This window comes from Ipomoea triloba, chromosome 6 (genome assembly GCF_003576645.1).
Source record: "Ipomoea triloba cultivar NCNSP0323 chromosome 6, ASM357664v1".
Lineage (NCBI taxonomy): Eukaryota > Viridiplantae > Streptophyta > Magnoliopsida > Solanales > Convolvulaceae > Ipomoea > Ipomoea triloba.
The window spans coordinates 19,857,233-19,869,169 of NC_044921.1; the positions used below are offsets into that span (position 1 = coordinate 19,857,233).

Here is an 11,937-nt window from a genome sequence, read left to right on the forward strand (position 1 = left end):
TGACCATTTTTGGTCCTCCATCAACAAAACAGTTTAAATTTCGTCTAAAACAAGAGCATTTCAGTCTTCAATTTTGATTTTGTTTCAAAAAATAAACATAAAAAATATAGCGGGTCAACCTACTTTGTATAAAAATAATCAAAATGTCATTGTATTTAACAGCATTTCAATGATTTTCTTGACGAAGGACCAAAAATGGTCATGCCACAATAATACTAAGACCAAAAGTGAATGTTTTTTTTAAAAAAGGACTAAAAGTGAAATGTCACCTATAAATCTAGGACCAAAAATGGAATTAACTCTAAAAAACATATAACATTATTGCAATGCAATGGGGTCATTTGCAATTAACATCTTTACTAATTTTCCTCAAGGGTATGTTTGGAAACCCAGAAAATGATTTGGCAACACTTGAAAAACCTAGTCAACTGAAAATGAGGCCAAAATGGCAGAAAATGATACTATGCCTGGTCACAGGCTATGGTTTCCGGCGGAAACAATATGCGGAAGCCAGAGCAGCTGGTTTCCGGCGAAAACCAGAGGGGGGGGGTTTTTTTTTTGTTTTTTTAATTTTATGACTTAAAAATATTGTTTTTATCTTATTATAATAATTTTAATATTTTAAATAAAATTAAAAAATATATAATTATACAATTCTACCCATTTTCCAGAAAACGAACCAAACACACAAAGACAGTTTTCTAGAATACATCCAAACACGAAAAATGAATTGATTTTTCAGAAAATGACTCATTTTTCAGAAAATATTTTCAAAAAGTCATTTTCCGCTTTCCAAACACACCCTAAGTTGACTTGTATTTATTGAGTACCTATGAATTAAGTGATTTCACCCACTTGTAATCAAATACTAAAGAATCCAATCAGATAGTGTTATACTCAAAAAAGAAATATAGGAGGGACGTATAGTACTACTCTTAAACATAAATTCGAGGTAATAAATAAGTAAGTGCATAACAATGAAGAAGCCTTATCTAGTGGAAGTCGATTCGCAATCACTTGCTCATTTTGTTTCCTCGTTGTCGAAAGAGATCCCGTGGAGAATTAAAGAAGCTGTTCTCTTCATTCGAGCATGCCTCATGTCATGGAACGTTGCATTAGTGCATATCTATCGAGAAGCTAATCATGCTGCCGATGCTCTTGCTTTCGAGGGTCTTGGAAAAGACTCTCCCTCTATTTTTTGCTCTTTCAACTCGTTACCTTTAAAGGTCAAACTTGCTTGTATGTACGATATTCGAGGCTTCGCTTCTCTTCGGTTTATCCATCAATAATATCACTGCCTTTTAAAAAAAAAAAAAAAAAAGTAAGTGCATAACAATTTATTGACTTATTCACAAAAAAAAAAACAATTTATTGACTCAGCACGTATAAAAAGAATAATACCCAACTATATTGACTCAGCACTGACTACGCCATCCTGAGTACGGAACGGACTATGACACGGTATCTTTTACCGACACCAAAATTTCAAAGTTCTACCGTCTTCATTAAGGCAGAAGGTGAAATTCAATTGGGATTTCTCCTAAATGTCTGTTTTTGGTTGTCGCAATTAGAAAACAGAGCCATTTCTATGGGAGGGAGTTTCATTAAGCGACAATCTCTCCTTTCATGAAACAATTCAGTTTTTATCCAGCATAAGATTTATGAGCTTGATCCTGAAAATCCCAGAAAACTGGAAATGAAATCATTGCAAGGGCTGAGGCTGTACTGTTTTTGCTTCACTCTACTATCTCTATTCACATTTTGCACCTCAGCAGACACCATAACCCCAGATCACCCCATCACAGATGGTGCTACCATAGTTTCAGCTGGTGGCAACTTTGAACTTGGATTTTTCAGCCCTGGAAAATCCATGAATCGATATGTTGGCATTTGGTACAGCAAGATACCAAGTAAGGATGTGGTCTGGGTTGCTAACAGAGATACTCCGCTAAACAACACTTCTGGCAAGCTAATCCTCAAGGACAATGGGATCCTAGTACTCCTAAATGGTAGCAAAGAAGAAATCTGGTCAACAAATTCATCAATATCCTTGAAAAATCCAGTGGCTCAGCTTTCAGATAGAGGAAATCTGGTTGTGAGAGCGGGAAATGACCATAGTTCCAAAAATTCCGCCTGGCAGAGTTTTGATTATCCTGGTAATACTTTGCTACCAGGCATGAAGCTAGGACGGAACTTAGCCACTGGTCATGCCTGGTACCAGACCTCGTGGAAGAGCGCTGATGATCCTGCTGTAGGTGAATACACAGAAATGATAGACATTAATGGATTCCCAGAAATTTTTCAGTTCAGAGGTGCAAACAAATCTCCTATTTCTAGATCTGGGCCTTGGAATGGAGAGATGTTTACTGGCGCGCCTAGCATTAAAGATAATCCCTACTATACATTTGACTTTATTATGAATGACAGAGAGATATACTACACATATGAGTCTATAGATAGCTCAGTCCCTACCAGGGTTGTAATGAATCCAACTGGCATGATTGACCGCTTAACATGGATTGAGCGCACCAAAAGCTGGATTGTTTACTTGACAGCACAGACAGATAACTGTGATCGTTATGGGATGTGTGGAGCTTTTGGCAAGTGCAATATAAACAGCTCCCCTCCCTGTGACTGTCTGAAAGGATTTATCCCAAAATATCCACAAGACTGGGAGGCAACAGATTGGTCAAATGGGTGTGTCCGCAGAACTCCATTGGATTGTGGGGATGCTGACAGATTTTTTATATACAGAGGTGTAAAATTGCCAGACACACGCCATTCCTGGTATGACAGGAGCATTGGCCTTGAGGAATGTAAGAGATTGTGCTTAAAAAATTGCAGCTGTACAGCTTATTCTAATATAGATGTAAGAGATGGTGGAAGTGGATGCTTGCTCTGGTTTGGAAACCTAACTGATATTAGGGATTTCGATGAAGTTGATCAAGATCTGTACATAAGGATTGCTGCATCAGATTTTGGTAAGAGTATTTATTTCCTTGTGGTACTGCAATTAATTTCGGCTATGGTGCAAAATTCTTGAAAACATAGTACTAGTGCAGAGCAAGTTGAACTGGCTAAGGATAAAGTTTCTTTCAACCTTGCTTGATTTTCAAGAGCATTTTACACTTATTAAGATCATATTCTTGATCAATCTACAAATGTGGCACCACATTTGAAGTTCTATGACTGATAGGCTGGGAAATAATTCATGACAGATATCTCTCAAAATGGACAGAAGAAACAAGAGGTGACGAAGATAGTTATACCAACAATTTCAGGGATACTTATTCTAAGCTCTTTGGTTTGGTTTGCACTATATAAAAGGAATAAAGGTCAGACTTTTTACAACCTTAAATATGCAATGTTGAGTGTCAAATATTTTCAGGCATTACTAATTGCCTGAAACAGAACTCCTATCTGGCTTGGCTACCTATTTTGAGAAATGATTATGCTACAGTAATAAGAAAAACTCTTCATTCACAGCAATGATTTCTAAAAATTCTTCTATTTCCAATTTTACAGGAGCTAAGATTGGCAAGGAAGACTGTGATTTACCATTATTTACTTTGGAAACTCTAGTCTCTGCAACAAACAACTTTTCTTCTGATAATCTTATTGGAGAGGGTGGATTTGGACCTGTTTACAAGGTATTGAATTGCAAGAAACTTGGGCTCTTTAGTCATGCTGAGGAATCAAAGACAATATTACATGCTTTGGTAAAACTATTGCAGGGTAAGCTACCAACTGGAACAGAAATAGCGGTCAAGAAGCTTTCTGAAAATTCTGGCCAAGGTGTTCAAGAGTGGGAAAATGAAGTGATCATAATTGCAAAACTTCAACATAGAAACCTTGTCACACTTCAAGGTTGCTGCGCTGAGAGAGGACAAAGGATACTAATATATGAATATATGCCAAACAATAGCTTGGACTACTTCATATTTGGTTTGATTTTCTTGACTTCTAAATTGAAAAAAACCAGCAGTGTGACAATAGCTACTAAATTTCTCATACAAAACTGAATCAACAATAATATGCATGCAGATGAGAGCATAAAAGGAATACTTACCTGGCAAAAACGCTTTGAAATTGCTGTGGGAATATCACGTGGACTCCTTTATCTTCATCAGGACTCCAGATTCAAAATTATACATAGAGATCTGAAGGCGAGTAACATATTACTAGATGCTGAATTGAACGCCAAGATTTCTGACTTTGGCCTTGCTAGAATTGTAGGAGAAGATGATGCTCTGGCAAGAACAAAGCGAATTATAGGAACATAGTAAGTTTCATTAGCATCAAAACATTAATGTACTCTGCTAATCAATTAATAACTCAAGTTGGTCTGTTGGTGTTGATGTTTGATACAGTGGTTACATGTCACCTGAGTATGCTGTTGATGGCAACTTCTCTGTAAAATCAGATGTTTTCAGCCTTGGAGTGATTTTATTAGAACTCATTAGTGGAAGGAAGAATAGGACGTTTCATCATTCAGATCATCACCACAATCTTCTGGGTCATGTAAGTATATGTGATTTTGTACCTTTTTACTAATTTGTTCAATCAGATGAATAACAAGTTTTGTTATACTGTAGGCATGGCTATTGTGGAATGATGGTAACCCTATAGAACTAATGGATAATTGTGTGAGAGACTCTTATGTGGAATCTCAAGTACTAAGATGCATTCATGTAGCTCTACTTTGTGTTTCGAAACTACCAGAAGACAGACCAACAATGGCATCGGTGGTTTTCATGTTGGAGAATGACGAAATCGCTTTACCCCAACCTAAAGAGCCAGGCTTCTTTGTGGAAAGGAATTCAACTGAAGCATCTCCTACAAATGAGGAAACATCCCACTCTGAAGTTGCAAAGATGACATTCAGCGTTCTTGAACCTAGATAAAAACAACATATAATTTTTTGAGTGGGTGCATAACCAAAATAGACACTAAGATTAAGATTAAGATTGTATCTCTCCATATGATTTCATCTTATCCAACAGAGTGCAATTTTTCTACTTTGTCTCCACTGTATATACATACATACATATATATACATACATACATATATATACATATATATATATGTATATATATATATACATATATATATATGTATATATATATATATATATATATATATATATATATATATATTGCTCGAACTTAAATATTTGTATGTTAATATGTTCAAGAATAGTTCTTTACTACTATTGATGCTTGGTTATGTATGACTCTAAAATGGGAATAAAGGTTTAAAAAAAAAAAAATCAAAGGCAATTGGTCCTAATATATTGGCATCCAAAGCACCAATATGAAAAAAAAGAATCAAAACAAAAATCTAAAAGCACTAATCCAAACTTAAAAATCATATTACCAATAAGATGGAATAATACCTTTTTTAATTAAGGAATGAGGTTTTTTAATTGAAGGGGTAATTAAAATCCATAGTTATGTTTTAAAAAGTTGTCAACCAAATGCTAACTATGATTTTGATTCCCATTCTTAGTGTGTAAAACTAAAACCATTAATGAAACACACCCTAAGTCTAATCTAATCAATATATTAATTATTGAGAAAAATGCATTTTGAAGCAAATACACTGAATGCTCTTTTTGTCAAAATTGCATTAAATGGAGGAGGTTTAATTTCATTAAGTAAGAATCTCTACTTTCAAGTAACAAGAGTGCCATTAGCCACTTGCTTTTCCTTTTTGTCAAAGTCAGCTATTTCTGATATATATATATATATATATATATATATATATATATATATATATATATATATATATATATATATATATATATATATATATATATATATATATATATATATTGCTTCGAACTTAAATATTTGTATGTTAATATGTTCAAGAATAGTTCTTTACTACTATTGATGCTTGGTTATGTATGACTCTAAAATGGGAATAAAGGTTTAAAAAAAAAAAAAATCAAAGGCAATTGGTCCTAATATATTGGCATCCAAAGCACCAATATGAAAAAAAAGAATCAAAACAAAAATCTAAAAGCACTAATCCAAACTTAAAAATCATATTACCAATAAGATGGAATAATACCTTTTTTAATTAAGGAATGAGGTTTTTTAATTGAAGGGGTAATTAAATCCATAGTTATGTTTTAAAAAGTTGTCAACCAAATGCTAACTATGATTTTGATTCCCATTCTTAGTGTGTAAAACTAAAACCATTAATGAAACACACCCTAAGTCTAATCTAATCAATATATTAATTATTGAGAAAAATGCATTTTGAAGCAAATACACTGAATGCTCTTTTTGTCAAAATTGCATTAAATGGAGGAGGTTTAATTTCATTAAGTAAGAATCTCTACTTTCAAGTAACAAGAGTGCCATTAGCCACTTGCTTTTCCTTTTTGTCAAAGTCAGCTGATTTCTGAACATCATTAGCTCTTTTATCCTGTACAAGAGTTATAAACTTCAAGCATAAAATCTGAGAAAACAGAAAATGAAATTAATGGAAGGGCAAGGGCTCTACTTCTTTTGCTCCATTTTACTATCTCTATTCACATTTTGCACCTCGGTAGACACCATAACAACAGATCACCCCATCACAGATGGCACTACCATAGTTTCAGATGGTGGCAACTTTGAACTTGGATTTTTCAGCCCTGGAAAATCCAAGAATCGATATGTTGGCATTTGGTACAGCAAGATACCAACTAAGGATGTGGTCTGGGTTGCTAACAGAGAAACTCCGCTAAACAACACTTTTGGCAAGCTAATGCTCAAAGACAATGGGATCCTAGTACTCCTAGATGGTAGGAATGAAGAAATCTGGTCATCGAATTCATCAATAACCTTGAAAAATCCAGTGGCTCAGCTTTCAGACACAGGAAATCTTGTTGTGAGAGAGGGAAATGACCATAGTTCCAAAAATTCCGCCTGGCAGAGTTTTGATTATCCTGGTAATACTTTGCTACCAGGCATGAAGCTTGGCCAGAACTTAGCCACCGGTCATGTCTGGAGCCTGACATCATGGAAGAGCAATGATGATCCGGCTGTAGGTGAATACACAGAAATGCTGGATGTTGATGGATTCCCTCAACTTTTTCTTTACAAGGGTGTAAATAAATCTATTAGTTTTAGACATGGGCCATGGAATGGACAGATCTTTACTGGTACACCTAATCTTAAGAACAACTCATATTATACGATTGGATTTTTTATGGATCAGAGGGAGATATACTACAAATATGAGCTTGTTAATATTTCAGCTCCAAGCAGGATCATATTAAATTCAGCTAGCACTATTCAGCGCTTAATTTGGATTGAACGAACCCAAAGTTGGACTGTTTACTTGACAGGTCAAACAGATAACTGCGACAGTTATTCATTCTGTGGAGCTTTTGGTAAGTGCAATATCAACAACTCCCCTCCCTGTGATTGTCTTAAAGGATTTATCCCAAAATACCAACAAGAGTGGGATGGAACAGATTGGTCAAATGGGTGTATCCGAAAAACTCAATTGGATTGTGGGGATGGAGACATGTTTTTGAAATACACAGGTATAAAATTGCCGGACTCACGTGATTCCTGGTTCAACAGGAGCATTGGCCTTGAGGAATGTAAGAGATTGTGCTTGAAAAATTGCAACTGTACAGCTTATTCTAATGTAGATGTAAGAGATGGTGGAAGTGGGTGCTTGCTCTGGTTTGGAGACCTAACTGATATTAGGGAGTTTGATCAAGTTGACCAAGATCTATAAGTGAGGATAGCTGCATCAGATCTTGGTAAGAGCATTTCCTTGTGGCACTATAATTAATTTCTACTCTGGTACAAAATTCTTGATAATATAGCACTAGCACAGAGTAATTTAAACCAGCTAAGGATAAAGAAAGATTTTCTGTCAACATTGTTTGATCTTTAAGAAGATTTAACACTTATTCAGGTTATATTCTTGCTCAGTCATAAACTGCATTCTCTCTAATCTCTATGTTAAAAGTTGTTCCCATAGATTTAGTTACTTCAGGGTACGGGCGTACGGTTAGATTGTATTGGACTAACATTCAAGTGGTTATATTGTTCAAAAATTAATACATTAGCATATGAATGTTACTATGTTAGTACAACCATTTATTTAATAGGCTGCACACAGTTAAATGCACCCAAGGTACAGAATTGAATGCTTTGGGTAGATAGCAAAATTATTCAAAAATCTACTTATTGATTGCACAGGTTGAACACATTTGAAGTTTTAGATATGACTAACAGAGGAATTGTTGACAGATAATTCCCAAAATGGACAGAAGAAACAAGAGGCAATGAAGATAGTCATACCAACAATTTCAGGGATACTTATTTTAAGTTCTTTGGTTTGGTTTGCACTATATAAAAGGAAAAAAGGTTAGACTTCTCACTCCAGTCCAATATGTGGATGTGTAGAGTCAAGTATTTTTCAGGCATTTGAATCGAAACTCCTACCTAGCTTGACTACCTAATTTGTGAAATGATTTTACTACAGCATTAAGATAAATCCATCATTTACAACAACAATTTCTAGAACTTCTTATAGTCCCCTATTTTACAGAAACTGAAATAGACAAAGAAGTCCATGATTTACCATTGTTCACTTTGGAAACAGTTGTTTCTGCAACAAACAACTTTTCTTCTGATAATCTTATTGGAAAGGGTGGATTTGGGCATGTTTACAAGGTATTGAACTTGCACAAAACTTAGGCTCTTTAGTGATGCTAAGAAATCAAAACAGTACTACATGATTTGGTAAAACAATTGCAGGGTAAGCTATTTGTTGGAACAGAAATAGCAGTTAAAAAGCTTTCAGAAAATTCACGCCAAGGAGCTCAGGAGTGGGAGAATGAAGTGATCATAATTGCCAAACTTCAACATAGGAACCTTGTCAGACTTCTAGGTTGCTGTGCTGAGGGGAGACAAAGGATGCTAATATATGAATATATGCTAAACAAGAGCTTGGATTACTTCATATTTGGTTTGATATTCTTGACTCCTAAATTTGAAAGACCAACAGTGTGACAAAATGGATACTCCGTATATTTTTTAAATGAATTATTATTATTATACTTTGCTTATAGCTACTAAATTTCTCAAACTGAACCAAATCAACAATAATACATATGCAGATGAGAGCAGAAAAAGAATTCTTACATGGCAAACACGTTTTGTAATTGCGACGGGAATATCGCGTGGACTCCTTTATCTTCACCAAGACTCCAGATTGAAAATTATACATAGAGATCTGAAGACGAGCAACATATTACTGGATGCTGAATTGAACCCCAAGATTTCTGACTTTGGCCTCGCTAGAATTGTAGAAGAAGATGATGGCCTAGCAAAAACGAAGCGAGTTATAGGGACATAGTAAGTTTATCAGCATCAAAAACAATAAAGCACTGTGCTAATCAATTAGTAACTTTATTGGAGTGAATGTTTGATGCAGTGGTTACATGTCACCAGAGTATGCCATTGATGGAAACTTCTCTATAAAATCAGATGTTTTCAGCCTTGGAGTGATTTTATTGGAACTCATTAGTGGAAGAAAGAACAGGGCATTTCATCATTCAGATCATCACCACAATCTTCTGGGTCATGTAAGCTAATGTGATTCTCAACCTTATATTTTACTAACCTGTTGAATCATATGAGTAACTAGTTTGGTTCTACTGCAGGCATGGCTATTGTGGAATGATGGCAACACCTTAGAACTAATGGATAATTGTGTGAGAGACTCTTATGTGGAATCTCAAGTACTACGATGCATTCATGTAGCTCTTCTTTGCGTTTCAAAACTACCTGAAGATAGACCAACAATGGCATCAGTAGTTTTCATGCTGGAGAACGAAGAAGTGGCTTTACCTAAACCAAAAGAGCCAGGCTTCTTTGTGGAAAGGAATTCAACTGAAGCATCTTCTACAGATGAGGAAAGATGCTGCTATGAAATCGCAGTGATAACATTCAGCACTCTTGAAGGTAGATGAAAACAACATAATTTCGATTGTATCTCTCTATCTATTACTCTCATTGCTTCTAACTCAATCGCACCCACTAATAATTTACTCCCACTATTTGGAATGAACACTGCTGTAAAATGTAATTATTTTGGGATAGCATAGAACCTTTTTTTTTTTTGGCGACTGAGGAAATGAGCCGTCTGGGATATAAGACCACCAAATGTGGTTGTCGATAAACAGATGAAATTGCCGGCGAGTTCTTATAGATGTTTCCATTTTCCAGCAACTTGATTACTGAATCCATTATGTCATTGCTAAATTAGTGCGTAATCTATATATCAATCGTATTCCACATAGTCCAGATTGATGGAGGGGGAGGCAGCCATTTGAATCAACGAAGGGGGAGGTAGTTGATCGGCGACGATGGAGGTGGTTGCCTATCACTTCAACAAATCGATGACGGGGGAAGCAACAGTGGTTGCAATACCCCTCGTCCTGATCGGTGCATTACCTCCATCTTTGCTCAAGTTCAATTTCTCAATATTTTTTTCCCAACGGGCGCGCCAATGCACCAAAATTTGGCGCATCACTGTCGATCTTGCACCATTTTAGTGGGGTTTTTTTCTTTTCATTTTACCCTTGCTTTTATTTCTAATTCTTTTATGTCTTTTATTTAATTTTAATAATGTATTTACATATTTTGTTAATTGTTAAATATAAATTTTATATTATTAAAAATGAATTATATCATTTGAAAGATCTCATTTAAACAATTAATATTGAATATAAAACAATTATAAATAAAACTATATAAAACATAATATTAACAAAATTAAAGCAAATTGCATCTAAAATTACTTTAAACATATTGGCATTCAATAATTTCCAAGGTTACTCTCATTTCCTACTAAATTATCAAAATATTGGTTAAACTGATATAGTAATTTGGAAAATTAAATGTAATGGATGTTTGCATTATAATTATATTATATATTAAAATATTTAAAGTTATAATAATACAAAGCATTAATTTATGAGAAATCAAATTATTTTAGTGAAGAAATAAAATTTGGTGTAATTAGGTTGGAGATGATAATATTGCTTTTAGTGTAAAATTTGGTGCAAATGGTTCAAGATGCTCTTAGAAGGAATATCACGTGGACTCCTTTATCTTCATCGGGACTCCAGATTCAAAATGTTGAATTGAACACCAAGATCTCTGACTTTGGCCTTGTTAGAATTGCAGGAGAAGATGATGCTCTGACAAGAACAAAGCGGATTATAGGAACATAGTAAGTTTCATTAGCATCAAAACATTAATGCAACTAGTATGTTACCCGTGCGATGCACGGACTAAAATTTAAAAATATAAAAATTATGTTATGTTGTTAAAAATTATTAATATTATGTGAAAGAACAATAAAATTGACATATACAACTTATTGTGATATTTACAATTTATCAACACAATAAACGGAATAGATATCAATTCGTTAAACAATCTAAAAAATTGATATTCCGTACATCTATTGTAGCAATTTCAATTCGTTCAGTAGAGGTTTTATTCCGTTCAGTAGAGGTTTTATTCCCGGACAATAATATTGCATTTTCTACAAACATCAAAATCAATAGGTTAATTAATTTTAAAAAGTTAAATGAATAACAATTAATTGAATTTATAAACTAATAAATTATTCACAAAATTCATAAATTCCGTAATATGACTGATATATTTATGAAATTATTATTACAATATGATATAATTAGTATTAAATTATGAATATGTTAATAGACCAAAATATAATAATAATTCAAAACAAACAGAAAATAATAATTAGCATTAAACAATGAATAACTTTAATAATAATGATGATAAAAAAATTGATAACAATTATCATCAAAATAATTATACAATTTTCAGTAATAAATAATAATTAGTAATAAAAAAAAATTTTAAATACAATTGTTACTA

The 11,937-nt window shown here is 33.9% G+C and overlaps 1 pseudogene; it reads left to right on the forward strand.

Annotated features, from left to right (window-relative positions):
• The first annotated feature begins 1,424 nt into the window (after positions 1–1,424).
• On the forward strand, positions 1,425–10,243 carry LOC116023630 (annotated as a pseudogene).
• The last annotated feature ends 1,694 nt before the right edge of the window (positions 10,244–11,937 follow it).